General features: G+C 39.5%; 1 protein-coding gene across 3 annotated transcripts in view; it reads right to left on the reverse strand.

Annotated features, from left to right (window-relative positions):
- ARHGAP6 (Rho GTPase activating protein 6) overlaps window positions 1–27752 on the reverse strand; it is a 366400-nt gene that overhangs the window by 124107 nt on the left and 214541 nt on the right. The window contains exon 1 of one of the 3 annotated variants that reach the window (XM_014960398.1): window positions 499–564. The exons of the other annotated variants lie outside the window; for them this stretch is intronic. The gene's annotated coding sequence lies outside the window, so the exon portion shown is untranslated. Of the gene's footprint in view, window positions 1–498; window positions 565–27752 lie in introns of those variants that run through there. 3 annotated transcript variants of the gene reach the window in all.

Raw genomic sequence — 27752 nt, forward strand, 5'->3', positions numbered from 1 at the left:
GTGTGTGCTTAGGCATTTCCAAGTATCTGGCCTTTAGGAACATGTGAACTGCAGCCCTTTAAACATCCTCAATACTGAAGCCATTCTACCCCATTCTATGAATTTTGTGGAAACTGAACCTCATAATCAAACTAAATATTGTATTCTTTATGCAGAGACACACATGCATAAAGAGAGAAAAAACATGTTCTGAAATCACAGGGAAAGTTCTGTAGACATGCCTACATTATTTCATATTCAGCTACAGCAAGCCTTTGACTGAATCTACGTACATAAAGAACTATATTCTTCCCAGCTTCCCAGATCTCCAGAGCTCCACTAGTTCTCAGGAGGAACCCCTGCAGGATTCCCTTAATGATTTGCCTTCCTTCACCTTCAGAATTATTTCCTTCCCAAACCCTCCTTCCTCTTTTTCTGGACTAGTCTTCCCAGCTAAATTCTGAATTTAAATAAACAGTGCGAATGGATGGTTTCTCAGGAGAGTAACAATCTACTTACACTTTTATCCCAGTCTTGGCTGTCCTAGTTGGTTTGCAGACACCTGTGCAGAAATTGCCAACAGACAGGCTGTCTCCTCACTTCCTTTAATAGGGTGTAAATCTGAAAACCTGAAAAATTACCTCCTTCTTTCCGTCTTTTGCAGTGCTTTTAAACTGGTGGTGGGAGGAGCAGAAAGTCTCCCCATCTCGTCGTGTGAGAAAAAGCTAAAATTCCCATCAGAAGTGACTCACCGACATTAATCATATATACACCAGATTGAAAGGCACTCGAACATGAAGCTTGAATCCCATCCTCAGTTAAGCAAATGAGAAGCAAATTGCTCAGCACTATCATATTATTTTAACTGCCATATCTGTACAATTTTGCACAATGGAGCTGACGAATATAAATTGTTTCTAGCACTGAACTCTTACAGAGAGATACTGCTGAATCTTTTGGAAGAACAAACAGCTGAGTAACATGCAACTGCCTTTATTCTGAAATTAACAAGTATCAGTGTAAAGATTTTTGTATACAAGACATTAGCTTCATTTACCACCTGGTTTATGCATTAGAGTAAGTATCCTCATTGCTTAACCAAGCAGATGCACATCAGAATCTTCAGTAACCAAATTACACTGCAGCTTGAGATATTCTGTTTGCTCCTCACTGGGAACATTGCAAATTCTTATTCAATAATACTAAATCCAAGTAGAAAAATCCAAAGAGTACTTACTGTTTAGATTCAAGATTACAGCTAAATATTGGGGGTGAAGGGGGTTGAAGAAAAAGAGAAGAAAAAAAAAAAGAAAAAAATCCTACTATGTCTGAAATGTCGCTTGAGATTGAGAGGATTTATTTTCTTATTTTAAAAAAAGACAACAAAGTGGCATTTGGAAATATATACATCATACTGAATCTATCAAGCAGAGAATTTTCCCGTTCATACTATATATGCAATACTTCTCTATGTTCTTCAGAAAGCGAACTCAAGGCTTTTTGTCTTTCTGGTGTTTTAACTTTGCCTAATACTAACCACCCAGCTCCCACTGGGCTATACTCAGAATTACATATGAAGAATATTCTTTTAGCCGTAAAAACAACAGTATAATTATAAAAGTGAATTATACTCCTATTTTTCAGGGAAGTACTCTTATGCGCAGGAACTAGATTATGATCTGTCACAGTCCTGTAAATTCAGGATAAATCAAGTGTAGCTCTATCATTACCTTGGCATGAAAGAAATCAAGGTCTCATTGCAATAAAGTGCTTGAGCTATTGCCAAGTTAACAATTTCTACTGGCATTTAATTATAGTGTGTTTCCTGAAGCTAAGGCACAGCTTTAGCATGAGCAGGGCTACTCTGAGCAAGAGATTTGTTCTGTTCAAATCAACACCCATCTGACAAATAGTTTTAATATGTAGCAATGCGTGACACAAAAAACTGGCCAAGAAGTAAATTTAGCTTCTCACTAAATGTTAAAGAATATCCAATCCAAAAATTATAACTACCACTATAAAAAATAAAAATACTTAAGTACATCCTTCCTATATTTTGCAAACATAAGAGCAAACCAGTCAAATTTCCTTCTGGGTAGATCTATAAATATGAGTCTTGGTCAAAAATTGGGATCTGCTATACTTTACACATTTCTACACCTCTAGAGGAAACATTTGCATGACTTCAAAGCTTCAGTCTGTTCAGCTTGCTGGTTTGGATAGATCATGTGTGTGCATTCTGCTGTTCCCTCTCCCAGATCTTAACCATGAGTAAGTCTCCAGGAATGAGCTAACTGATAATCTTGCTCTCTGTGACATGGAGTACAGCTTTTTGTATAAATATGCTGCCTCAGAATGAGGTTACAACAGCTCACCTTGTGAAGCTCTTCGAGGCAGGTTGCTGATGAGCCCCCATCCTTTGAAAAAAAATCAGTGGCTTGAGTTGGTCATCCCAAAATTGAGTTACCCCAAACCCCTGTTCACTTCTGAGACACTTGGGTCTGCCTGTGCATCACTTGGGACAACAGAAATCCAGAACGTAGAATCCCAAAGTGACCATGATACCACATTTAAAGGCTCTCTGGTAATGCCAGTAATTAAATTATGTTAGCTAATGAGAAATGAGTTAAGCGGGAGTTACCCAGCAGGGTGGAGCTGCTGCTACAGCACCCCAGTATAGACCCCATACCTTCTCTCCTTGTTGTATACGCACAAGAAGACAACCTTGCTTTAAAGGAAGCTCGCATTGATCTTTCAGCAAATGCTAGAAGGAGCAGGACCACACTCATTAGTTCTGCTTTCACTCCCCTGTTTATCAAAATTTGTCTACTAATGTCTTAACTGGCAAAAAAGGCTTGAAGGAAGGAAAGCCTCTTCATGCAGGCTAAACAGAGCCTGACTCAGGTTCACAACTTTTCTCATATGGTTCCTGAAGGTATTTATTTTGCAGATTCAGTCAGTACTTAGCAAAGCAAGAGAGACAACAACATTCTAAAATTTTTGCTGACCAGTTTTTTTCACAGTATTTTTAACAGTATTTTTACCTATTCGAAAAGAAACACTCCACCGAAAGCATTAGAGACATCAGAAGTTGAAACTGTCCCTGAAGAATAAGTAATATCAGCTTGGTTGTTACAGAAGATCCTATAAAATCAGGAGGTGGTAAAACTTAAATTCTCACTAGAGATTGAGAGCATAAAGAATGACTATGCTTGATTTTATTTTAAAAATTAACATCTCTACTCTCCTCTGTGCTGAGTACTAGAAATCAAGTGGGTATTAATACCTCACATCATTTGAGACTTGTGACTATTAAATCAACCATGCTTAGTTTGTAAGCGAAGTTGGTAGCAGCGTACACAGCGTACTGAATCCACAGAGCAGCAAAGGGGACCAATCCATATTAGTGTGGAGTATCTCTCTCTCAGTAATCACTCCAATTACATGTGGGAAGACCAAGGGAAGAGGTTTGGGTTAGATGCCTAACAGGGGCTCTACACAGGTGTTTAAATTTAGGCCATGAAACTGCCCAGGCACCTGCATTCCTTCTGGCGTGATCAATGAAATCTCAGTTTAGTCAAACCTCCATACCTCAACCCTTGCCACATCACCCACAGGCCCACTAGGCAGTGATTCAAAACGGGGGGGAGGAGAGTTCAGGTGATCCTCCAGAGCTACCTCTAAAAGGCCATGTGCTTACAGGACAGAGGAATGACCACAGCTTTCATTCAAAAACACAGAAACGGGCTCTTCTGTTATAGAAGAGCCACTTCATATTTCTGGGTGAAAAAAATAACCAACCCCCCAGAAAACCCCAAGGCAAACAAACAAAAAACCCCAAAACAACCAGCATCAAAAAAAAAACCCAAACCAAAAAACCCACTACAAACTCATAACCCAAAAAAGGCCCAAACGAGCCCACTACCAAGCAGTATAGGTATAAGACAGATGAGGAAGTCCCCAGTATTAGGGTATTCTCTAACCTAGGGGCTTGTAGCTTTTCCAAGAGACTGGGGTTTGAACCTCCTACCAGGCCACGCAGGAGAATGGTGAACCTGAGCTTCCTGGGTCTTGTGGGGCTCTGCCTGGCACTCTGGCAGGTCTGTGTTATGGCACCTGCTTCTTCCTTTCCATTCGATAATGAGGCGAGGCATTTAATCAAGGCTGTAATTTCCCCTCCAGAAAAAGCCAGATATATCACAACTCCATCTTACAACTTTGCAGCTTGACATTTCCCTTCCCATTTCAATGTAGCCCCAAGGATATTGTTGAAGGTCAAAAAGAAACCATTTGTAGAGGCAGGAATTGAAGTCCACCGCCAATCTCTGATCCAGACCGCACCCTGCTACTCACTGCGCAAGTATGAGCGCACCATTCAAGACCCAGGGCTTAATCCTTTCTCTTCTCCAGATGCTTTACAGCAGTTGGGCTGAAACAGGCTGGAACACAGGATGAAGCTTTTCATGCTAGATTTCAATATAAGACTCTGATTCCTCTTTTTTGCTAGTTTAGAAACATACTGAGGTAGCATACACTACAAATAAAACAAATATCTTTGAAGAAGGCCTCAGATGCTCAGGAAGTCCTTTGCAGTTTGTGGTTCAATCTGCTTCCTCTCAAGTTGTATCTAGCACGTTGGCTTGTTAAGATCTGTGCGGTGCCTCAGATATTTTCAATTAGTCTTACTAAGACCAATTTCCTTCCCATTTAGACTAAATGGGAGTTTTCATCTATGTTATCTGGACTTTTTCCACTGATCGGAGAACAAGTCCTAAACTGCCAATGTATTAATATGGGGGGAAAAAAAGGGGGGATGATCTGAATACGGATAATCAGAAATAACAAGGTTATCGAAATGGAGAACTCAAATGAGATCTGGGTATGTTGGAGTCAAGAGGAAGATTTTATCTTTCACACTTAATATTCATTTCTAGCCTTGATATGCATACCAAAAAAGATGCTTGCTTTTGTTTCTACCTAATGATACAAAACTCTCAGAAAATTACGTCGGTAAATAGGAATAATGACCAGTCTTGATTCTAGTATAACAAGAAAGAAACAAAACCAGGATAACGAAGAATTGCAGAAGCAAGCATTGAACGCCTGAAGGGAATAATTTGTGGGAAGTTAAATAAGTACCCAATATGAGACTAAGCAGGAAAGAAACAGAGCCAGAGACCTATAGAGGAAAAGCAGAAAACATAAACCAGGAGACTACAGAATGAAATAGGGTGTTAACGACAGACAACAAAAAAATTCAAGGCATTAGAAAATGAGAAGTGAAATGAGCAATCAGATGCAGGAAGGCAGAAAAGAAAAAAAGGCCAAAGAGACTAATGAATAATTAAAAAAAAAAAATGTACTATTGAAAAAGAATGACAACGTGATACACAAAACTTAGCAGCTTGTCAAATTTTAATTATCTTTTCAATTACTAATTAGGCCTTCTCATTGATTTAATCATATGACAAACTTTCAAGAGTTTTAACATTACTGGGATTTTTTTCCCCCTATGATCTGCTCATCCTAGTGGAGAACCAGAATCCATCAAAAAGCAGAATGGGACATTTGCTGCAAGATCATCTCTGCTACTTAATACTAAAGGAACCCTGAGTAAACATCTATCCTAAATGAAGAACATGGCAGAAATGTCAATTACATCAATGGAATAGGATTTTACATATGTTTGTGACAAGCCTCTAAAAAGAGAGATATAGAGATTTACGAATTAAGGAAAAACTAAACTACTTTAATGAAATATTAATAATAAAACAAGAAATAATGAAATAGATACAATATATACAAACATATAAAAAAACATAGCAAGCTCCCAGGGAGGTGTTACCAGCAGGCACTGGGAAAGTTCCAGATTGGACTCACTGAGAAGTGGGAACTGGATTCCAGAACACACTGATGAGGATCAAAGGTAGGCAAACTGACAGGGTCTTCCTCAGACATCAGTCAAAGAAGGAGAGCCACTGAAAAGGAGCCAACCTGATCCCTTTGATGCTTCAGCTTTTGTACTGATCATAGCAGATGGGATGGGATACCCCGTCGGTCAGTTTGAGTCACCTGTCCTGTCCACCCCTCCCCACAGGTGCAACCCCTCCACAGGGGCAATAACCAAGTCAGTTGACCCTGTTTGCCACAGCAACAAGTGTAAGCAAGAACCTCTCTCACTGAACAAAAAATTGGCTCTGCTCCATCCCAAACCAGGACAGCAGCCTGTTCCAGTGCTCCGTTACCCTTAAAGTAAAGGGGTTTTTCCTGATGTTCACGTGGAATTTCCCGTGTTTCAGTGTGTGCCAGTTGGCTCTTCTCGTGTCGCTGGGCACCACTGAAGTGTGTCTGGCCCCATCCTCTTAACACCCACCCTTCAGATATTTATGAGGATTGGTAAGATCCCCTCTCAGTCTGTTACTGACAAGCTACAGAGAAAAAGCCATTTGTGCTCATTTCACTTAGGCTGGCTTTTCAACTAAGTGTGTTAAATCTTAAAAAGATACAAAGAAAGGTGCATTGGCCATGGGAACGTTAACTCATTTTTGTGCAACTGCTTTTGCTAAAATTACTTTAACAGGTAGATTATTAATTTCAGGCAGTCTTAAGTCTTTTTGCTCAAATTCAGTGGGAACTTCAGTGCAGTACGTGCCACAGGGAAATCACAGGCATTAAAAACTGGCCCACTGTCAGCCATGAGCCTTTGATGAGATTCAAGATGTAGACACTAGTGCTTGCTCTGGAGCAACCTGAGAAGGCACCCTTTCTTCCTTCTTTTTAGTACTTAAGACTAATTGTTTCAGTAATTCTTAATGCTTAATTAAGAAAGACAACAGTGGACATAATGTCTTTTAGAGAACGCAGTACTAAATATAATGAACAGATGCTGTTACGGATTAGATATAATTAATATGATATTGAAAATGGACAAAATTGAATTAAATTGATATAGTATATTTAGGGAACCCTGATAAATTAAAAACTCCTGTTCACAGCTCCGTGAGAACAGAAGATTTCCTGTATATTGCAGCAGTGGACAAAATGCACTAGAGCAAACAAGAAGATTAATTGCCCTACTCTAAAAATGCTATGTCTGAAACAGACATGCATCAACTTCTGTGCTCATGCTCACTAGAAGGCAAGGACAGATTTTACTGAGCAAAACTGAGTTTAAATCTATAGTAAAAACGCACATAGTACATGAAGTTTTGCTGGAAATGAGAGAAAAGTTCAAAGGCACACTAACTTCCATTTTTGCAATGGAGAAGGCGACAGTGAGAAGATTAATCCTGTGCATTAATCTTAGCATTCCTCACAAGTGACTCAGGCCTGCAGAAGAAAACATTCCCACTATCTGGTTAGAAAACGTCGTGTTTCCCACACGGAAGGGAGGCGAGGAGCCCGAGCAGGGCTGGTTTTACCACTTTCACCCTCATGAATCTGTTCGCAGACCCTTCAGAGTCTCAAACTGTTAAGGAAAACAGTTTCCTTTTACGACCAAAAATTAAACTAGCCCTCACTAACGAAGCTCAAATTAGGGCATTCCTGAACAATCATTTAACAATTTATAATTTATTGTAATAATCTTTGGTAAAAGCATCATAGAACCACAAGCAGCAGCACAGTAGAAGAGATGCTAATAACTCGGTCACAGTATGTGTTTACACACTTAAGAACTATAAATATATACTTTACACAGTGACAAACGTAAAAAAAAAAAAAGTCCATGCAGGAACAAAGAACAGGAAATACCCTTGGTGAGCTTGGAGGAGTGAGAGAGGCCAGAAAGCCACCTGCAGCACCTGAACCTCCACCATTTCTTGTGCCCGAGCCAAACAGCTCTTTTTTTCGGTGAATGCCGCGTTCTCCCGGGAACACTGACTGCAAGCAGTTCTCATTCACCCTCAATAAAAACCCAATGTAGTCACCAACCAGGGCAAAAAATACATTTCAAGGGTCAGGTCTGCCAAAAGGACAGTCAGTCCTGATGCTTCACTCTTAAACACTCAACGCTTGCAAAAGAAGGGAGAGCATCCCGCTGGGAAGTACAAGCAGTAAAAGGAGTTACGACCCACTGCTTTCACAACCTCCAGAGAGCCAAGTAAGCAACTGCTCAAACCAGCCCCTAAGAAGCAGCAGATGTGGCTTACATTTCTTCAGAGCACTGTGTAACTACACTCACCATCTTGGAGAGTCTTTTATCATGCCAGCTCTCCACCCGCTCACCCTCCTCAGGATACAAGTGCCAACCTGGAAGTTGTAACACGTAGAAGAGCGAGCAGGAGGCTGGTTACACCCAGAGCCAGGTGCTCAGGGTAGATGGCCAGGGGGTGAGGCGTTCTTCAACATCACCTTCTTGTACCCACCTCCTCTGGGTCTCACAGGAGACTCCAGGTGGATGTGAAGGTAGGATCGGCAGGACAAGCAACTGAGCGCTGAAAGTTAATTTGCCATCTTCATAAAACCGTCCTCGTAAAGCGTAGAGGACAGCGAGGCAAAAGACTTAAAAACTCTCCTGCAGAAGCAGGTAAAAAACCTCAAAAGCTTACCCTTTACAAAACAAGAAGAAATCGATGTGAAACAGTTATACTATACAGAACACTTATGGTAAGCAACAGATTGTGATTTATTCATCTTAAAAGTATTTCCCAATACAGTTACTCAACTGAGCTTCTGTTTTGTTTTTTTATTAATGTGACATGAAAGTTCAATTCAGAATGATTTTTCTCTATTTTTATTTATACACGTGGGAACCATTTACAATTTAAATGCAATTTTTTACTGTGTCCCTGAATGAAAATTACCAGTTCGGTCTGAACAGTTTTTCTGTATCAGCTTAGGTCTTTCAGTAATTGCTTTTTCACAACTTAATGTATTGAGAAAGGACTGAGATTATTGAAAATAATTGTATTGGCAACCAAGGAAGGCAAATTATAAAGAGCAAATATTTCAAGTTTTTAAAGTCAAGTCCCCCTATTATGAATTGTATTTCCAACTTTCTTCCACTTCCCTTTATTAAATATTTTATTATATTCTATTGGAACAGAAATGTTGTACAAGGATTTAAAATATTCTTTAAGTGTTTTTTCTCTCTCCATATCTTGCACGTTCGATCAGCTGCCCTGTTTCATAGCTCAGCTGAAAAGTCGTAACAAAAAAATGGAGGCAAAATAAATTTGAAGAATGCCACCAAAAACGTGGAATTCTTAGCTGTTTCAAAGAAGCTCAAGGAGTTTTTCCATTTCTCACACTATGGTAAATTATGCAAGACAAAAGGATGGAATTTGAGTTATTAACAGATTTTCCCATGTATCTGCTCTATCTTACTGTGGTTACAAAATTCTTAATCATGTTTGGGTTTTTTGTTTTTGGAGGGTTTTTTTGGTTGCTGCTGAGCTTGGCACAGACAAGGACGAAATGTCTCCAAGGCATGATCTATTAGGAGCTTTTATATGAGAAAATAAAATAAAGACTTGTTACTAACTAAATGTTTATTTTAACCCATCAACAGATTACAAAGAAAATAACAAGAAAAAATGAGATAGCACGAAGAAAAAGAATTCTATCGACTGCATTAATTAGACTGATGAGTTTTCAAGGTGATTTTAAAAATTAATGCTTTTGGAAAATGTGTGTATTACAGACTTATATATGTTTAAATGAAAGACTGTAACAGTTACTTCAAGGGAGAATACAACACAAATGTTTTCTTATGTTCTTCTAAGGAAGTAATGAACTCCAATAACTTCTCTCCGCTTCTGTCACCAGGTACTAAATAATTCCACCAAAAAGGAGATCCAAGTAGGCATCGACATGTGTTCATTTGCCTTTTTTTTCCCATCTATTATCCTAATCTGGATACATGCTAACATACATACTTGCTAACTTTTCATAAGCACCTTTCATAAATATACAGCATATTGATGTGAATTTGGGGAAGGATTATAGAGAACTTGATAAAGAAATCTACTCATTTCATCAATATGTCTGGCAGCTTCACCAAAGATTTTACTGGAAAGATATTATCCAGCAATAGAAATATTATACCTAGTTAACTTTAACCCAGAAGGGCAGAAATGCCAGGCCTCTGTTTAGTTTGGAGTGACTGTTGCTCTAATGCTTTCAAGCAGCTCAACCATATTAAAAGGCATCTCTCAGAAAGTCACTCGCATGCATCATCTAGAAAAACAGTAAGCAAGCAAGCTGTTGATCTTTAATAATTGAAAAAAATAAGGATAATGCCAGACATTCTCCAACTCAATAGGAAAACAGAGAAACTCAAACCACTGAGAAGTGAAGTAACATGCCACAGAAAGTCAGTAAAAGAGAAGCAAGAATACCCAGTTCTTCTGGCACGTTACATTGGTCCCAGGATGGAAGAATCCAACTTGACTTAAAGAAGTCCAACAAGACTGTAAGTTAGGACAGCTATAATTTAAGATTTGTCATAATGCCATTATTCTCTACAGAAAATTAAAATCTGCAGTTTGTTTGATCCCTATTTTAAACAATGAACTAAAATGCTTAGAATAGTAAAGGTTAAAGAAGCAATCCTTATATAGTTCCAGACCTTAAAATGCAAACTTTTTAGAAGCTCTTCAAGTACATTTGATAGTGTCATTTTGGTTAGGAAGATACTGAAAACTTAGAGTAGAAAAATTCTACTGAAGTCAGTGGGACTACATAGAGTTCAGTCACACTGGATTTTATCTTAATCTTTAATGCTGATATTTTAGAACTGCCCATGCAACTACTTTCGTGGTAGATAAAGATGAACAATATAACCCACATCCCTTATCACCGAAGTTAACTATTACTTACTTCTTCCATTCAATAAAGATTGACTTCTTGATCTACAAAAATCTCCTGGTGACCAATCAAAACATGACCCACTTGCTCCACTGCTTATTCAGGGATCTTTCTCAGGAGTCATTTCACCTGCTCTTCCCATTAGATCTTGTTCCCTTTCCCTGAAATACTTTTCTTCTAATCCATCAAATCTGCCTGGATGGGCTCTACATTACCCTTTCCCCATTTCTTCCTCTTAAATTTCTTGACTCTTTTCGATGTGTCTTCTTCTTAACTTCCTTTATGCCCATACAAGACCCTAGCAATGTATTAACAAAAAAAGGACAATTACTTCGATAACAGATGCCTTCATCTCTCAACTAATCCCACTATTACATTGCTTCCCCCGCTTCTACTCCTTACTCACATAGCATTCATTAGCAGTTGTCTGATTTCTCCTTGGCTTGAAACACAGATGAACCAGGCAGCTGCTGGTCCATCAGATTACAGCTGAGAATCATAGAATTATCTAGGTTGGAAGGGACCTTTAAGACCATCTAGTCCAACCATCAACCTAACTCTGATAAAAACCATCACTAAACCATGTCTCTAAGCACTATGTCAACCTGTCTTTTAAATACCTCCAGGGATGGTGCCTCAACCACTTCCCTGGGCAGCGCATTCCAATGCTTAATAACCCTTTCAGTGTAAAAAATTTTCCTAACATCTAATCTGAACATCTCCTGGTGCCACTTCAGGTCTGCGCTCACACTGCAATCCCGTAATGAATACGGATTAGGTCACCCCTTCAGTGACAGATGAACAAGCCACTTCTCATGTATCATAGAGTAAAAGCATTTGTAATGGACAGAAACTACTTTACAGCCGATACACAACAAACTAACGTTTGAGTTTATTTTAAAGTAACTTGCTTACATTTCAAAAATGTAAACTCCTCAGGAAAGCTTTTTCAGGTCTCGCTGTTATTTACACCAGGGATCTTCAGTGTATACATCTTCTACCACCATTAGCTGCTTTACATAATCAGAGAAACATAAAGGAATGTTATTTCAAGTGGCTACCAAATCTTTTACATTAAATGTAATGGCAAATGAAACAGAACATGTACATATGATAAAATAATCTTCCACCTGAGCCAGATTCCACCAAAACTCTCAAAAAGCTTTGTTTCTGTTATTTATTTTAACCTTTCACAATCTTTGGGTTTTTTATGAAGGAGACTAAAAATTAAATATTCTTATCTCAAATAATGCAACAGAACAGTACTGTAGGTACTTCAGAGCAACTAAGGATGTTTAATCACTTTTCTTCTAGGATTCTCCCTTAATTTGAGGTTTCAAAAGTTATACAGTGTGTCAGCAAAAAATAATGCACTGATGAGAATATTCTGATGAAAACACAGAAATCTGCTGTTGCCATGTTCTCAGTCATTTTCTTTAAAAAAAAAAAAGCTAAAATACCCGAAACAATATGTAACAACAAAACTATCACTTATTTTTGAAGACATCTTTCCAGACGTGCTAACTAGCTCCTATATCTCTCCATTGAGGAGCTATTAGACAGCTCAGCAACTAGATGTGAATGAAAGAAAAATAATAAAAAGGTCTCCAAATGTTCAACCCTGCAAAGGTCCGAGCACCTGAAAGGCAAGAGGTTCTCCGGATGCTTAATACTTAACAAGAACTTTCCATATCTCTTGAGACCAAGCCTAAAAAAGCTTTTTATTTCTTGGTGCCAACTCATTTAATGTAATCCCACCTCCTTGATTATGTGTATTCTGGGAAATGAGAGCAGTGTCTTGTCTTCAAATAAATCTTTACCTTTTCAATCCACGCAGTTCTCGGTATCTTTTCAACCATATTCGCCTACAGCTCGCTTTGCGTGAATTAATGCGACTTTCCCGTAAAAGCTGGCTGGAACACCATAAACAAGAGTTAAACTCCTTGGAAATCAAACTCAGGATGAGATGGAGAGACGCCACAGCCACCCCACCTGGCAGCAAGAAGGCAGAGGCCACCGCAGCCGCTTGTCCCCACCACCCCAAAGCTAAGTGAGACATTCCAAGGCAGCAGCTCTTGTAAATATTTTGAATGTCACGTTTACAAGGAACATAACTGGTAAATTGAGTGCACCACTGTTACAGAAATTACTCTGAGAAGATCCAGGTTATATTGGAGCCAATGCTTTCTGCTTCCCTGCTCATAAAAACTTGAGGGCTAGCATAAAGCTGAATCATCACAGTTTTTCTCTCATTTTTTGAGTTACGGAGTAAAACACATGTAGAACATCCTAGAAATCAGGTGAAAGACAAACAATTTACAAGCACTTCTGACAGCTGTGGTCATCCTTCAGCTTTCCTCAAACTCTACCAAAGGAGGTTGCCTGTGTTTTTCTTGAGCAAGTGGAGCAGCTTCAGACCAGCCGCATCCTTCTGCCCTTCTTTCTCTTCTCAGGTCTTGCTTTACATTTGCCCATGCACGCGCTGTCTGCCATTTTCTCAGCCTGCTAGCTCTCCTTTTCCCTTTAAATGTCACACACCAGTAAATCAGCCCTCTCACCTCCCAGTCATGTGTGGTGGCATCTCATCGTACCTATTTGGAAACCTACACATCTCTCCCTTCAATCTCCCGCCAGCCACAGCAGCCTCCAAATGTCCCAGCTCCCTAAACCCTCTGCACGTCCACAGCCCCGGCTAGGATGGGAGGAGATCAGGGAGCCTGAAGGGCATTGAGCCATCAAGAACTGCTTTAAAAAATGATTAAGCAACACACATTTCCAGCATAGCTGCTCTCTGCATGCATTCACCAGGTCCAGGGAGATAATACGGCAGAGAGAGAGACAGAGTCTCTCCTGGCTGGGGAGGCTGTCTGGAGGAGGAATTACAGAGCAGGGACGGGACTCTCCCTCGGCCCTGGGCCTCTGCCAAGACGAGGCCATGGGATGAAAGGACCTGACCTCTGAAACTTGCCTGGGGATTAAATGAGCTTCTTCACATTGTGTACGGACGTAACTGTTTTGATTGTGGTTTGCCGTTCTACTAGAGTGTAATAAGAGTTTTTCTCCCAGCATAAACCAATTACATCACCAGTCCCAACGCGTCACAGGGCTGAATGCACACTTTCTCCATCAACGTCTCCTCTGTGTGACACACCACTGTCACACCAACCCCTCTTCTTACCAGGGAGGAACATCCCTCTGGCCCACGGGCAGGTCAGGCATAGGTAAGCCACCACAGGGGGATTCTTGCTGGACACCATCATGGTGACTCAGCTGCGTCAATATAAAAAGAGACATTCTTTTTACATGTATAAATTTAGTACAATGAGGATCCTTCAGATAATATTTTTTAAACAATCAAATCTCCTCTTTCTCTTCCCTAATATGACTGTCATCAGTGATGCCTTCTCAAAGTTAAATGTAAAGACAACAAAGAGCTGGGCTCCAACACCTTTATCAAAGAAAATACCAGATGCGTGAGGAGAGCTTCTGAGGGTATTTTAAGCAATGGAGAGTCAAAAGCAGATATGATAATACCACTTGAGGAAAACATCACCCTGCCTGAAGAACAAATAGTGATTATCTTAAATGACAACAGATGGGGCCAATCTTTTCACCCAAGGTGACAAGTCACAAGCAGAAAGCATTCCACCTTTTCAACACCCCACCTCAAACCCTCCAGTTAGTTACACTCACAAAAATTTATGTTCCCACTGTACACTCACAGGGGGCTCCCATTGTGCTAGGTCCCCCTCTCAAAAATGGCTCAGCAAGAAGTTATCCCTGCCACTCTTACTGTGGCAGGTAACACACAAATACAGTGGCACCCACTTGGCCATTTACCATGCACAAAGCACATGCCGACTGCTACCCCTCAAAAAGCCCCACGTCTGTCTTCTCAGTACTAACAGTGAAGAGACAATTCCTAAAGCAGGATCTGAAAGAAATAAAATCCCAAATAAGTAGCTTCTACCATCTGGATGATTTAACTGATGTATGCCAGAAAAGCCTTTCTTTCATGTAGTGATACAGTGAGCCTGGTCCTGTTAGTTATAAATACATCCAGCGTAAGAATAATCACGTACACTGCCTGACTAAAGAGGATTTTGTGTACATGGCAATCAGCCTTGATCACCTTGACTGAGACACTGAGGGAACTGTGGGGAAAAAAAAAAGAGAGGTATAAAGGCTTCTGTAAAGACACAGTGGGAGAGTTAGTAGGTCATCTCTAATATTAATTTCATTCTACCAAAGAAGCGATTCCTCAGTGGACTGGAGAACACAGCCACGCACACCTACAAAAGGGAGAAAAGGCATTCTCCCATTTCTGCTAAAGAGCTCAGCACTCTGCTCCTTCTTCCCCCTTTCCTTTCACTGACTGGAGATGGTTGGTCCAGCTGGTTTTATCTCAGCTACTTCAGGACTTCAGAACCAGTTTATTCTCTTGCAACAGCTGTGCTGTTCTTCACTGCAGGTACACAAGACTCATCACAACAGTCTGTGGTGAGAAGACACTGCCAGTCTTCCATGGGACCTTACAATCAATGTAAATACTTTTTAACTCTCAATTCAAAGTCCATCTGCTTTTTGGACCAAACTTCTATTTTCCAGGAAAGTTACTGAATATTTATAACTGTTAACGTATAGACTCAGATATTTTTCTTTTCTATTCCTTATCTAGTTGCTACTCTGTATAACTGCCTGCTGATGATCAGCCAAAGGCAAGTTTAATTCTTCATTATTCTGATGAGTTTTCATCCTCCTAATTCAGGGCAACATGAATTTTTCAGGACTACAATGCCACTATGAACCTAAAAATGACTAAACCTTTTAAATGTTATACATCTCTGAGACAAAAAAAAATAAAAAAATCTGCTGGCAGCAAGTCAAGAGAAAAAAAATAGTTTTACATAGGACTTTCAAATTCATTTAAGTACTTTGGCTCCAAACACAGAGGCAATATTAGCTGATACAGGGTTACAAAAAAAAAAAAAAAAAAAAGAATTAATTTGTTCCTTTGACATCTTACTTTCTCTTCAAGGCTTGCTTCAAGGTTTCAGTACTTTTGAATGCTAGCCTATTTAAGCAATTAATTCTTTCATGTATTGGCGTGATATGGATAAGTTTTCTTTACTTAGAGGAAGAAAAGTGTTGACTGGAAAAACAGGATTATCATTTTGACAGTCTTCTGCACTTAGAAAGGCAGAATTACATCTTTGCATCTGACAAATAAATATTTAATGCCTTTTTAAAAGCATTGTGATGTAAAGTTGCAAAGAAAATGTCAGAGAGCATCTTTGATTTCCTTGCTTTTGTTTCAGAACATTATTCCCGTTTGATAAAGATTTCACAAGATGTCTTTTATATCTGCATACAGGATTTCTTGCTCCTGAAACATGCATCAAGCTTTCCAGCTTCCTTTACTTCATTATCATGAAAACACAATGAGTGTTGAGCTGCAATTAAGCACAACTTAAATAGGAAGCTAAGCATAGCTACAGGTACCACGTCTGCTCCCAAATCTTACTAACTTTTGTTGGTTTACAAGTGAGTTTGTGGGGTTTTTTTCCCTTAATAGGTGTGAAAGATTCACACTAAAAAGAGAGAAGACTTGCACCTATAAACCACTAAGGGAAAGCAGTTAGATAATAGCAATAGATCTACACTGGTTTTTGAGGACAAGACCAATCCTCCTTGTGTCAAAACGTTTTAGATTCTAGCTCACTTTTTGGCGTAAGACAAGACAAGACAGAGAAAGCTCAGTGGAGGCCCAAACTTGTGTATTCTTGTCTACATGGTGCACACAAACTGAGCACATTGTATTGACTAAGGTATCCAAGACAGAGAAAGCTCAGTGGAGGCCCAAACTTGTGTATTCTTGTCTACATGGTGCACACAAACTGAGCACATTGTATTGATTTCCCAACAAATCACTGCAGTTATGTCAAGTGCCCATCACCAGGCTCATAAACCAGCTACAGATGTCAAATGTTGCACGAGTTGATGGGTATGCAGGTTGCCCATGCCACCTTGTAGGACAATGTAGGCATGCTGCACAAAGGTATACAAACTTAATGATAAGGTTGCCTGCCAGGCCCACATCACGGCAGACCTGCTAGAACTCTAGGGACACTTGGGCATCAAATATAGCAGGGTCACCGGGCTGGAAAACAACTTTGCAGAAATGGTCCTGGTTCTGGTGGACAACAAGCTGAACTTGAGCCAGCAACGAGCCCTCACAGCAAAGGCAGCCAACAGCTTCCTAAGCTGAATAAGCTGCTTTAGGCAAAGTGTCACTAGCAGGTCAAGGGAGAGGATGCTTCCCCTCTAGTCAGCCTGGGTCAGACATACCTGGAATACAGGGTTCAGTTCTGGGCTCCCCATTATAAGGGAGACAGGGATTTACTGGAGCAAGTCCTCCAGCAGCGGGCCCCAGAGATAATTAAGGGATGGGAGCATCTCATGCAAGGGGAGGTTGAGAGAGCTGGAGATGAGAAGTCTTAGGGAGGCCCTATCGATGTGTAGAAATACCTGATGGGGAGAAAGTATGGATTCTTTTCTGTGGTGCCCAGTGAAAGAACAAGAGACAGCAGGCACAGACTGAAATTCTACTTAAACATACAAAAAACTTTTACTCTGAAGGTGGTCAAACACTGGAACAGGTTGCCCAGACAGACTATGGAGTCTCCATTGCTGGAGATACCCAAAAACACAACTGGACACAGCCCTGGACAACCTGCTGTAGCCAACCCTGCTCTGATCAGAGGCTTGTACTAGATGATCTCTAGAAGTGCCTTTCCGATCTTAACTATTCTCTAATTCTGTAAAAAATAAAAAGAAAGAAAAAAAGTGATGTCTAATCTTTCCCTGGCACAACTCATATTAGACAGTACTTGTAAAACTTGCAAGAATGCGTATAGAGAAATATGCTTTTTAAGCTGATATTGCCATTCAGTTTATCAGTGGACTTGAGTGAGTTACTGCTTTCACTCTCCACCCTACCCAGAGGAAGGAAAAACTGTTTTAAACCCATAAAACTTCTTCTGTCAGATAAACAGAAACTTTTATCTACAGTAGCTTACTGACCAGCTGAGAAAATAAGTAGCAAAATATCATTTAGAAAAACAAACTAGTACATTGTGTTATTTTCCCCAAACCTTCACTGTCAGTCTTGGATTTTTAAAGAGTATTAACATGCTAATTAGTACATTGTTGAAATAAAAAGTACCAATTGTAATAATTACACCCCACAGAATATACCCAGTTATTGTGAAAACAAATTTTTTCATAATTCAAAATGATAGCACACACTTTTTCATTATGCAGCATAAGAAAGCACGCTGGCTGCATATTTGTACTCCATATAAATGTGGCCAATAAAAATTGCTGCCAAAAGCAAGAGCTCTCCTTTAGGGGACAAACAAAAATGAAGTAAGAAAGAACGTAATAAAAACATTTGCCTGAGTAAGTCATTACCGAACTACCCAAGAAATTAATAAGCTAATAAACCTTTCTGTTTAAAAGAAATCCATCACACTTAGATTTTTATTTTACTGTTTCATGCCAATGATGAGGCTGACTCAAAGAATTTAGATTCAAATCTGAATGTGAAGTTGCCCAAAACTGTGTGGCTAGGGAAGAAATCCAAGGAAACAGTCTGGTCTTTTACTGCAAATGAAAGAAAGCAATTCTCAAAATAAAAGCTGATGTTTCCTAAAATCACAAAACAATAAAGATAAGCCAGACCATTTCTTCCTTTGAGGAGCTTTCATTCGTCTCACTGCCTTGAAATTCCTCCAGAGCAGACTGGTATCTTTCCTTTGGACTCCAGGCTATTGAATTTATTACCCACAAATATTGGCATCTGTCTGATGCCAAGACTCAATCGGGAACAGCGCTGATCTCATCAAGTCCCTTGCCTTGCCCTCTGGCCAAGACGCTTTTTTTACAAAAGCTCTGTTTTTACAAAAACTCAGTGTCTCCTGGCCACATTTTCCCACAGAGAGGGATTCAAACGTGCAGAACTAGTTAACTGCGCACTCCGTGACAAATGTGCCAATGACTTTCACTGATGTGAAAGCTCTGGAAGTTTACTCCACATTAAAGAGGGGACTACATGAAGAGATGGCATGAGTCTTCATGCCTTCCACCAGGCTAGCATTCCTTTCTAATAGAGGTAAAGAGTATGAACTTGTCAGGTTTTGCAAGCTTTTATCCACAACTGGATTTAGCTGTATCCTGTACTGTCTGTACAGTGGCGTGGCACGTTAATAATTATTGGTAATAAAATACTGATGACCCCTATAAAGTAGAAAAGGTTGTTCTGCCTCCTGTGTCATGATGATTACAAATGAACTCAATGCCCAGTTAAAGAGCCACTACTAAATCTTGTAATAAAGCTATTTCCAGAGGTAAATTCTCAGACACCTGAGAATGCTTAAGCAATGCTGGAGTGTCTGACATACCAGCAATATTTGGGAAAAGGAGACTGTGGACTTTTTCAACTGTCTCCAGTGAGAAAAGAAACAACTCCCATTCATGTTAGAAGGATTAGGATCAGAGTCCTGCAGACAGAGGTACGCTACAAACCACACACAGGAATCAAATACATTTTAAAAGTTCCACATATCATAGGAGTAATGCCAAAAATTTTATCAGGATAGACTTTCTTGCATTACATTTATTCATAGGCAGATCACAGCTCACAGCCTGTTACCAATGCTGGAGAGCAGCCTTGGCTAAGCCAAGGCCATTCCAGAGGAGTTTTACAGATGAGAAGATGTATTAAGGGATTTGATTTACAGGAATGATTTTAACATTTTGCTAATCTAAGTGATACCACATTAAACCCATGCTAATACCTAAATTAATAACGTTTAGAATAGGAAAAAGAAAACAAGATTGCCCTATCAGCTTGCAGAGCCAAGCACCTCACACTCATTAACCCAACATACATTTTGTAGTAAAGCCACACCTTTAGGGGGAACGGTGTTAAATGCAATGATGGCTAGTGAAACACGGTGCCTGGTGGAAGGAAACTTAGATATAGCATGCAACCTAAACACAAGAGCTCAAAATGAGAAAAGCCAAATATGTAATGCACACAGGAAGCAGAAATCACATTTTTCACTTTGTTTGAAGGCTCACAGGATTTGCCTACTAGAAAATAAGCATAAGTGAAGGAAGTGATGAAAAATGACAGGCAAATGAGCACTTGACCAATCAGTTCCCCATTACCAAATCATATATACTGAAACCCAAAAAGCCTCCGTCACTGCATTCTTTAGCAATTCATGCAAGCCAATTACCAAATGTTTGTAAAACGTTCTTAAGACCCTTCTTTGAGACCCTAGCTCAGCTATGTTGATACAACAGGAATATAGCATACACTCCCAAACCACCTGAACCAATTTTAAGGCAAAGAAGCCAGAAAATGCATCAAATCTCCAGCTAATTTCTACCGAGCTTTGCATTTCTGCTGCCATTTCTGCTTTCCACTTCACTCCAGTCCTTCTCATATTATTTAATTCATTTATATAATGATTTATATAGCACCTATATCCTTAGCTCTCAGCCATCCTTCTCATATAGCCTTAAAAGGACTTGTTTAGGTTTGCAGGGTGAGGGGGAGGAGAGGGGGTCCTTCTGAGTGCACTATGTCAAGGTTGTTAGAAGCCAGCAGATCCTGGCCTCCCAACCCATTTTTAAATGGCAAATTATGAAAACAGTCCACATGCTACAAGTAGAATCATAAAACTGAATTTAGTGAGAAACAGCAAGAGACAGAATCTGTATTTTGGTGAGAAACAGTATGTGAAGTATTCTATAATTTTCACTTTAAAAGGATGTGAGAATCGCTGGCTCCTTACAAACTTGACATATTCAGCACACACACAAAAATTTAAACAAGTCCTTTTAAGGCTACATAGCTTCTGTCTTTAAAAAAAAAAAAAAAAAAAAAAAAACCAAAACACAACCCTCACATATTTGCTGGGCTGGGTTGCTAGCGCTTCCCAGGGCTCTTCTCTATCCCTCTACAACAATAAAACCATGCTCTGTACCCATACACATAGCAACTAAAACACCATACCATTCCTCACCGGTGGGGAAGGGATGGCTGAGTGACATTTCTTCTGACAGAAATCTTAAAATAAATAATAAAATAAAAATGTATAAGTATCCTAAAAGTGGTAAAAATAGGAAAGTGGGGAAAATGGGATTGGATTAAATCACTGCACTAAAACTACAAGCTATTTTTCTGCCCTAGTGACACTAGAGCTCCATCTTCATTTTCCTAATGCACTTGACTACCAATCTTTGTTTGCTTAAGTTCTACATTTCCTGCTTTCATGATATTAATGTACTTTAAAGCCCAGAAGACCAACTGGTACATAGGATTTTGTGTCTTATGAAGTGATCTGCCCTCAGCGCAAATGCATTCCATTCAATAAAAAAGGCTAGAGAAGAAAATATAATATTTTTTTCAGTTTTTATGTCCTCTAGCACATTTTGTCTCCATGGATACACAAGGCTTTATTCCTCATTTATTCAGAGTGGAATAAGAGTCTTTGAACAGATACACACAATGCTAATAGTCCTTACACACAGAAACCACCACAAATTCCTCAATCTTTTTAACCTGAAATAGTTCTTCTGTGAAAACCAGTATTTCTTGTGGACCCCACAAGTTCTGGTCAGAACAGGTATTTTCTATTCCAGACAAGACTCTTGATGAAAGAACATGAGATGAGAAAAATGAGCATCATCTGACTAAAAAGTTGTTTGAGATACACCCTGCTTCCATAGCAGAACCCTCATAATTGCTAACCTGAATTTATTTATGCCTAGTTTATAATTCATTCGTTGCCATCACTGCGCTTTAACGGAAAGAATTCTTTCTTTTCTGTTTATTCCCTTGACATACTCATTAAGAATAATCACACCATTCTCATCTTCCCTTTCGCTAGACTAAGCTCTGTTCTCCAGTCCTCAAGATGGTAGTACCTCTACTTCCTTAAATATTTTCTTTCAATTCCTCTTGACATTAATTTCTCTTTTGTGAACATAGGACACTGGGAATGTACTCAGATTCCCAGTGATACTGTACCAGTGCTCTTTGCAATGGTATAAACGCTTCCCTTTATCTACCAAAAATCTAACACCTGGTATATTCTACAAGTCTTGTGCTTAGGGGAAAAAAAAAATAAAAAAAAAAAATCAACAAAACACCCCACACACACAGTTTTCAGAAGTGCAACAACTATCAAAGATAACCATCAAATTATGGGACAATCTGCCTATGGTAAAATTATGCTTCATTTTTCTCTCACCTTCCATTCATCATTATTCCTTGTCTTTAGTAATGACTTCTTTGTTCTAAAGCCTTTCACACAACTCATGTCCAAATAAACAGTTTATAGGTGCCTGAGTCACATTTTTGCTTCTTCTCAACAGCACGGAGTATATTTGTTTTTCTCCAATCATATGTGAGCAGTTCTGAAATGAGTGAACTGTTAAAAATGCTTGAGATTAGATTTTAAATTTTACATGTCAGTCCCCTATGATATATTGAGGTGTCTAAAGGAACAGTGAAGGCAAGACTTGCAGGGAGAAGTAATATATTTTACAAGAACAATCGATGTAAGATAGGAGGAAGAAAACATACACATGACTTTTGACCTTGAGACATTCTTACAGTCACTTAGGGATGGCTATCATATAGTTCTCAGTATCCAGGAAGATCAGACACTTGGGTTTTATTCATAAATCACAGACACTCTTTTTCATGCTCTCACTCACACAAATTATCTTGGTTTTAATACAGCACCTCCATTGTCTCATTTTGAAATCATATCTAGATTATTTTTAAGGCACCTTCAATGCATTGTGGCTTCATCTCAATCCTCATCCTTATGTCTGAAGAACCTCTTTTATTCGCATCAGTTTCCTCTGTAAAGAGCTCAGCTTGACTTTTGGAAATTTTCATAGAAGCCTTTAAAGTCCAAGCCACAGCTTGCTTTGCAGGATCTCTGCTTGCCCTTTATTCTGAAAGGGTTAATCCATTTGCATCTCCAATAAAACATTTTATGTGTGGTTCAGACAGTTTGGGGGCATCATTTTAAAAGAAAAAAAAAAACAAAACGTTGTCTCCCCCTGACCTCTTTAGTTAATGTAATTATTTCTACTTGATTTCTAATTGTATTTTGTTCACCTTTCTATTTCAAACTAAACAGTAAGCATTTGCTCAAGGACTGTTTTGTTAGTCAGCTCTTACACAAGGTCATTCCTACATACCAAAGCTAAGCCTGAAATGGAGTGATCTTTTCATTCAATGACTATTAGGAGAAGAAATATGTTGACTACTACATCCAGAAATAGCCTTCCTATCATTATTAATAGTATCTTCTCTAAGAAATAAAAGTTTCCCATAGTCATGTATGTCCCAGTAGTATTTCTTTCTCTAGTAACATTAAGGACTTGTAGAGCAAAGATGAACTTGGCATCTACAGCAGACTCCTAACACCATCCCACTGCACCTCACATCTTAAACCTGCTCAGGAAACGTCAAGCCGGACAAGGGGCAGTGCACAGGTGTTTGCTCCACCACACCAACCAAGAGGCCTTCTAGGCCACCAACAACTGGAATAACCTTCTCACTGCTCCCATGCTTTTCTGGCACTGTGTGAACAGGTTAGGAAGGACAACTAATGTTAATTGTTTATTTCATACAGAACTCGTCAGAATTCCTTTTTTAAAGTGCTCCTAGTGGCAGAAAAATTGAAAACTTCATAAACTTTGCTAAGCTTTTTAAAACTTCTTAAACCCCTCCTGCCAAAAAAATGTCAGAGAATTGGCCAACCTGACCTAACAGAAGACTGTTATCTATATTAGGCAGATGTTTATGGATGGACAAGTTTGATAACAATTTAGTCTTGATTGGGCGTTTCAGAAGCAACTCTCACCTTTGTAGGATAACAGAGGCAGTTTTAAGCAGTTTGTGTACAGTTTTGTTTATTAACACTTTGTATGAGTCAGTACTTCAAAATGCCTTATGCTGTCCTTACAATCGTATTAGCATGTATTTCCTTTGAACATTTTGCTAAGTGCTACTAAGATTTTGCAGCCCTGGGGAAAAAGATGTAGGAGAGAGCTGGCACACTTACACTTTAAACAATGAGGCATACATAGATCTGTTCCTCTTCTTCCCCATTCAGATTCATGACATGCAAAAAAACCCCCGTTGCTTAATGTAATGTCATCCTTAAAATTTTACAAGTATGAATTACATTTCCCCCAGAAAATACAACATATCCCTGGTGAGCATGCATAGCACAAAGGTCCACTTCTTAGTACAAAGATAATGATTTTAAATCTTAAGTGTAGCCATGTAGGAGAGGAATAAAGCCAATACAAATGGAAAAATGTATGTCATTTTTAAATTAACTCAGTTCTCAACAGGTTTTCTTTAAACAGAATGTACTGTTCTTTGTCCTTTTAATCTTACATTTCTTGTTTTCTCAAGTTTGGCATAACAGAAAGAATAGCACTAGTGAAGTGAATGAATTCGGGGGAGGAAGGAGACTGAAGAAGTTCACTTTATGTCTTCAAAGTTGTAGTCATCTTTGTCAAACGCGTATACAAGTTCCAGGAAAAAGTGCGATTTTCCTGTTGACGAGGTATCCATCATTATGGGAAATGCAAAAGTTGGAGGCTTCCCATTTGCTACCCACCCAAAAAATTAGTTATTGCCACAGTAGTAGTACTGCAACCTGTCCAAATGAGCAAAAGTTTTCCCCATAGCAATAATCATCTGCTTCGCTTACTATGGTTTAATGTGGTAGGGAGGCACCTAGGAGCATCTTCCACAGTTACTACTCCAAGTGCCAGGAGTTTTTGGCTCCAGGGGGGCTGTGAGGAACCAGTGCTTGAGCATTGCCTGGCTTCCAAACACAACAGCAGTGAGGTCTCCTCAGCTATACGCTTCTCTCTCTCTCTCTCAAATTAATACTTTGCCATTTTCCTTCCTTTTTCACTGCCTGTATCTACAGTTTGCTCCCAACTCCACCTCTCCCTCTTCTGTCCACAGAACCAGGAGCCATGCAAAACACACTTCAAAAGACACTCCTGCAGAATGACAAGATGGGCTATGTGTTCAGCTTCCCTCTTCCCCTCTGCCTGTAGTGGCAGCAGATCCCAGTCTCTGCTTCTTCTGAGGAAGAATAAAGATGATTAGGGTATCTATTTAAATGATGGGAAATAAAAAAATAAATAATAATAACAAAAAAAAGCCATGAGTTTAAAAGGTCACCATGGGCGGTATTCATCTAAATGAAGAACACTGAAATGTTGATGTCAACTGTTAAGCTCGGGCTCCATTTATAGTTGGGGTGGGGGAAGGATTGGGACAGAAGACATTTTCTCTTTGACTTCAGGTCATGATAAGAGCTGCTGTCACTCTGCTCTCCCAGGCAGCCCCTCATTTCCACTGTGCATGAAGTCCACCTGAAGAAAGCAGCAAGCGCAAAGGAAAGTTTCTAGGTAGAGGCAGAGAACAAAGATGTCCATCACAGCAAAGAGCCAGCTCCCCTTCCTCAGCCAAAACAAAGCGAGGGGGGAAAAACTTGGATAAATACCAGGGCAGCAAAAGTGCAGTTTAAGATAGAAGCTCATGTTGCCCCCAGAATAAATTTAGGCCAATATGAAAAGATGACTACCAGTCACAGAGCTCTGGAAGAGCCCTTCAGTTGAAGGAGTGAAGAAAAACTACTTCTGAGGCACAGATCCTGCTATATTTATGTAAGGGATTACACGTGGCTGCGTGCAACAGAAAGGGGAAGGGACTCACCGCCCAGGAGGTCTCCCATGTCTTACATTCCTAGATATTGGCCAAGTGGAATTTTCCTAAACTTTCCAAACATTTTCCTACCTAAGAAGTCACTTTCAAGCTTCAAGCATGTATAAAGAATTACAGGCTCAAAGACTGATTTTCTTATTAAAAGTTCCATCAAAACAGAACGAATATGCTTCTTCAAAACCTTCAGGAAAAGGATCAGTCCCCTAATTTGCCCAACATGTGAGTAATAATTACACGAGCTTGTTTCCAGAGCACTTTTTTCTGTTTGCTATTGCTGTTCTTTCTGAAGAAGAAACAGATTCTCGGGGGAACAATAATTAATAGACTCAGTCAAGAGATCATTTCCTCTGGTCCCTCTGCAGTGCTAAATCGCATCAGTCTTCAGGAAATAGAGTAAAGTGCGAGTACTAAAAACAATCTAAGCCTACTACAAATGGGAGGAAGATGTATACCAAAGCAATAGGGGGCATGTGGATGTTTAAAGGAACTCAATTGTATTCTTTCTTTTTCTTTTTTTTTTTTTTCCGTTGTACAATTTTCCTTGGTACTCAACTTACATCTACACAGATTTACTAAGACTAGAAGTATACGTTTCAGAAGTCATTTAGGAAGTAATTTAAATACATTTAAGAGGTATAAATCCATGGGAAGTGTAAGTGAGCCAGGAAACTACCAAACACTCCTGACACAAATACTAAAAAAACCCAAGACTCCATGGTGGCCTGTAGGATCTTTGCAGACTCTCCCCAGCACAAGGTCACACGGCAGACACAGTTTTGATCCTGAAGTAGGGAAGAGGTACACAAGCATCAAAAGAAGACAACAGAAAGCAAGATGTTGAAACTATTGTGCAACCTGAGAAACTTCTGGCTAAATTATTTTTTATGCGTCAGATCCAGCCTATGTGCTGTAGAAGAGGTAAACTTCTGCAAGCACAGCTGTGAGTAAAAGTCAAGTTCATCAATGTTATTACAGTTAAGTTCACCTATGCTTTACCCATACACAAATCTTGGCCCTTAAATTGTTCTCCAAGTTGGTATAATTTTCATTCCCAGAACCAATATAATTACTTCTGCTTCTTCCAAAACCGCAACTTTCTTTTTTAATTCATTCTTTTTATTTGAAATTATTTTTGTGGAAAGACAAAAGCTGCCACTGAAAAGAGAGGGCTTTTAAGGAAGAGGATTTCTGAGAAATAATTGTCCAGAATTCACAGGTGAGGTCTCAATAACACCAACACTGAAAATATCACAAAGGTCCGTAGTCACAACTAGGTATTACGCCAGCAAATCTAACCTTGCATCAGAACATGGCACGCTACTGTCTTTTTTACAGGATACAAGAAATGCCTGTACTTATAAAGAAAACATTTCAAAATAGATAACTGAACTTGGTCTCTGCAAGGTCACTTAAGCATCCTCCAGCAAGAGAGAAAGTTTTCTGTGTCTTCTGTCTCCTGAGCATTGCTCCTCACTGACATGGTGGGAAGGTAGGTCTGAGTCCTGGCTCAGCAGGGTTGTTTATAAACTGGAAATATTTATATGAATGCATAATTTAATCTCCAAGTGTTGCTCTTCGGTGATGCAGCTGCAGCTGAAGTCTTTGGAAGCTAACAACCTCCAGGACTAATGAAAACCAAGCCATTGGTAATCAGTTGAAAAGACTCGGGATTCACCAAACATAAGAGGATAGGGCTTCTTCCAGCCCTTTTTTGAATATCAGCACAGTTATATATAAGGAACTCTTTTCAAATTCCACACTCATGCTGACCGAAGAGGCGGTGGTCTTGCAGTGAGGCTGTTACCAGCAGGACAGAGCTCAGGAAGACACCCAGTTACACCACCATCTAGAGTGCCCACCCCAACACCCTGTTACTTCCCTCATTTGAAAAAAATGAGAACACACCTGTAGTTGAGAGCAGGTCAATGCAGTAGGGCAGGAATAGTCCTGACCTTCAGGCTTCACTAGGTCTGCTTATTTATAGCCATCACTGAGGCTGAAAACACCACTCATAGGGCTGGAACCATCTGAACTGTGTGCAGTAAGAAGGACATGGATAAGAAGGACAATCCCAAATGCAAGGAAACCTCTTCATAAAACATAACTATAATGA

This window comes from Calidris pugnax, unplaced genomic scaffold, assembly GCF_001431845.1.
Source record: "Calidris pugnax isolate Ruff unplaced genomic scaffold, ASM143184v1 scaffold188, whole genome shotgun sequence".
NCBI classification, from domain to species: Eukaryota; Metazoa; Chordata; class Aves; order Charadriiformes; family Scolopacidae; genus Calidris; species Calidris pugnax.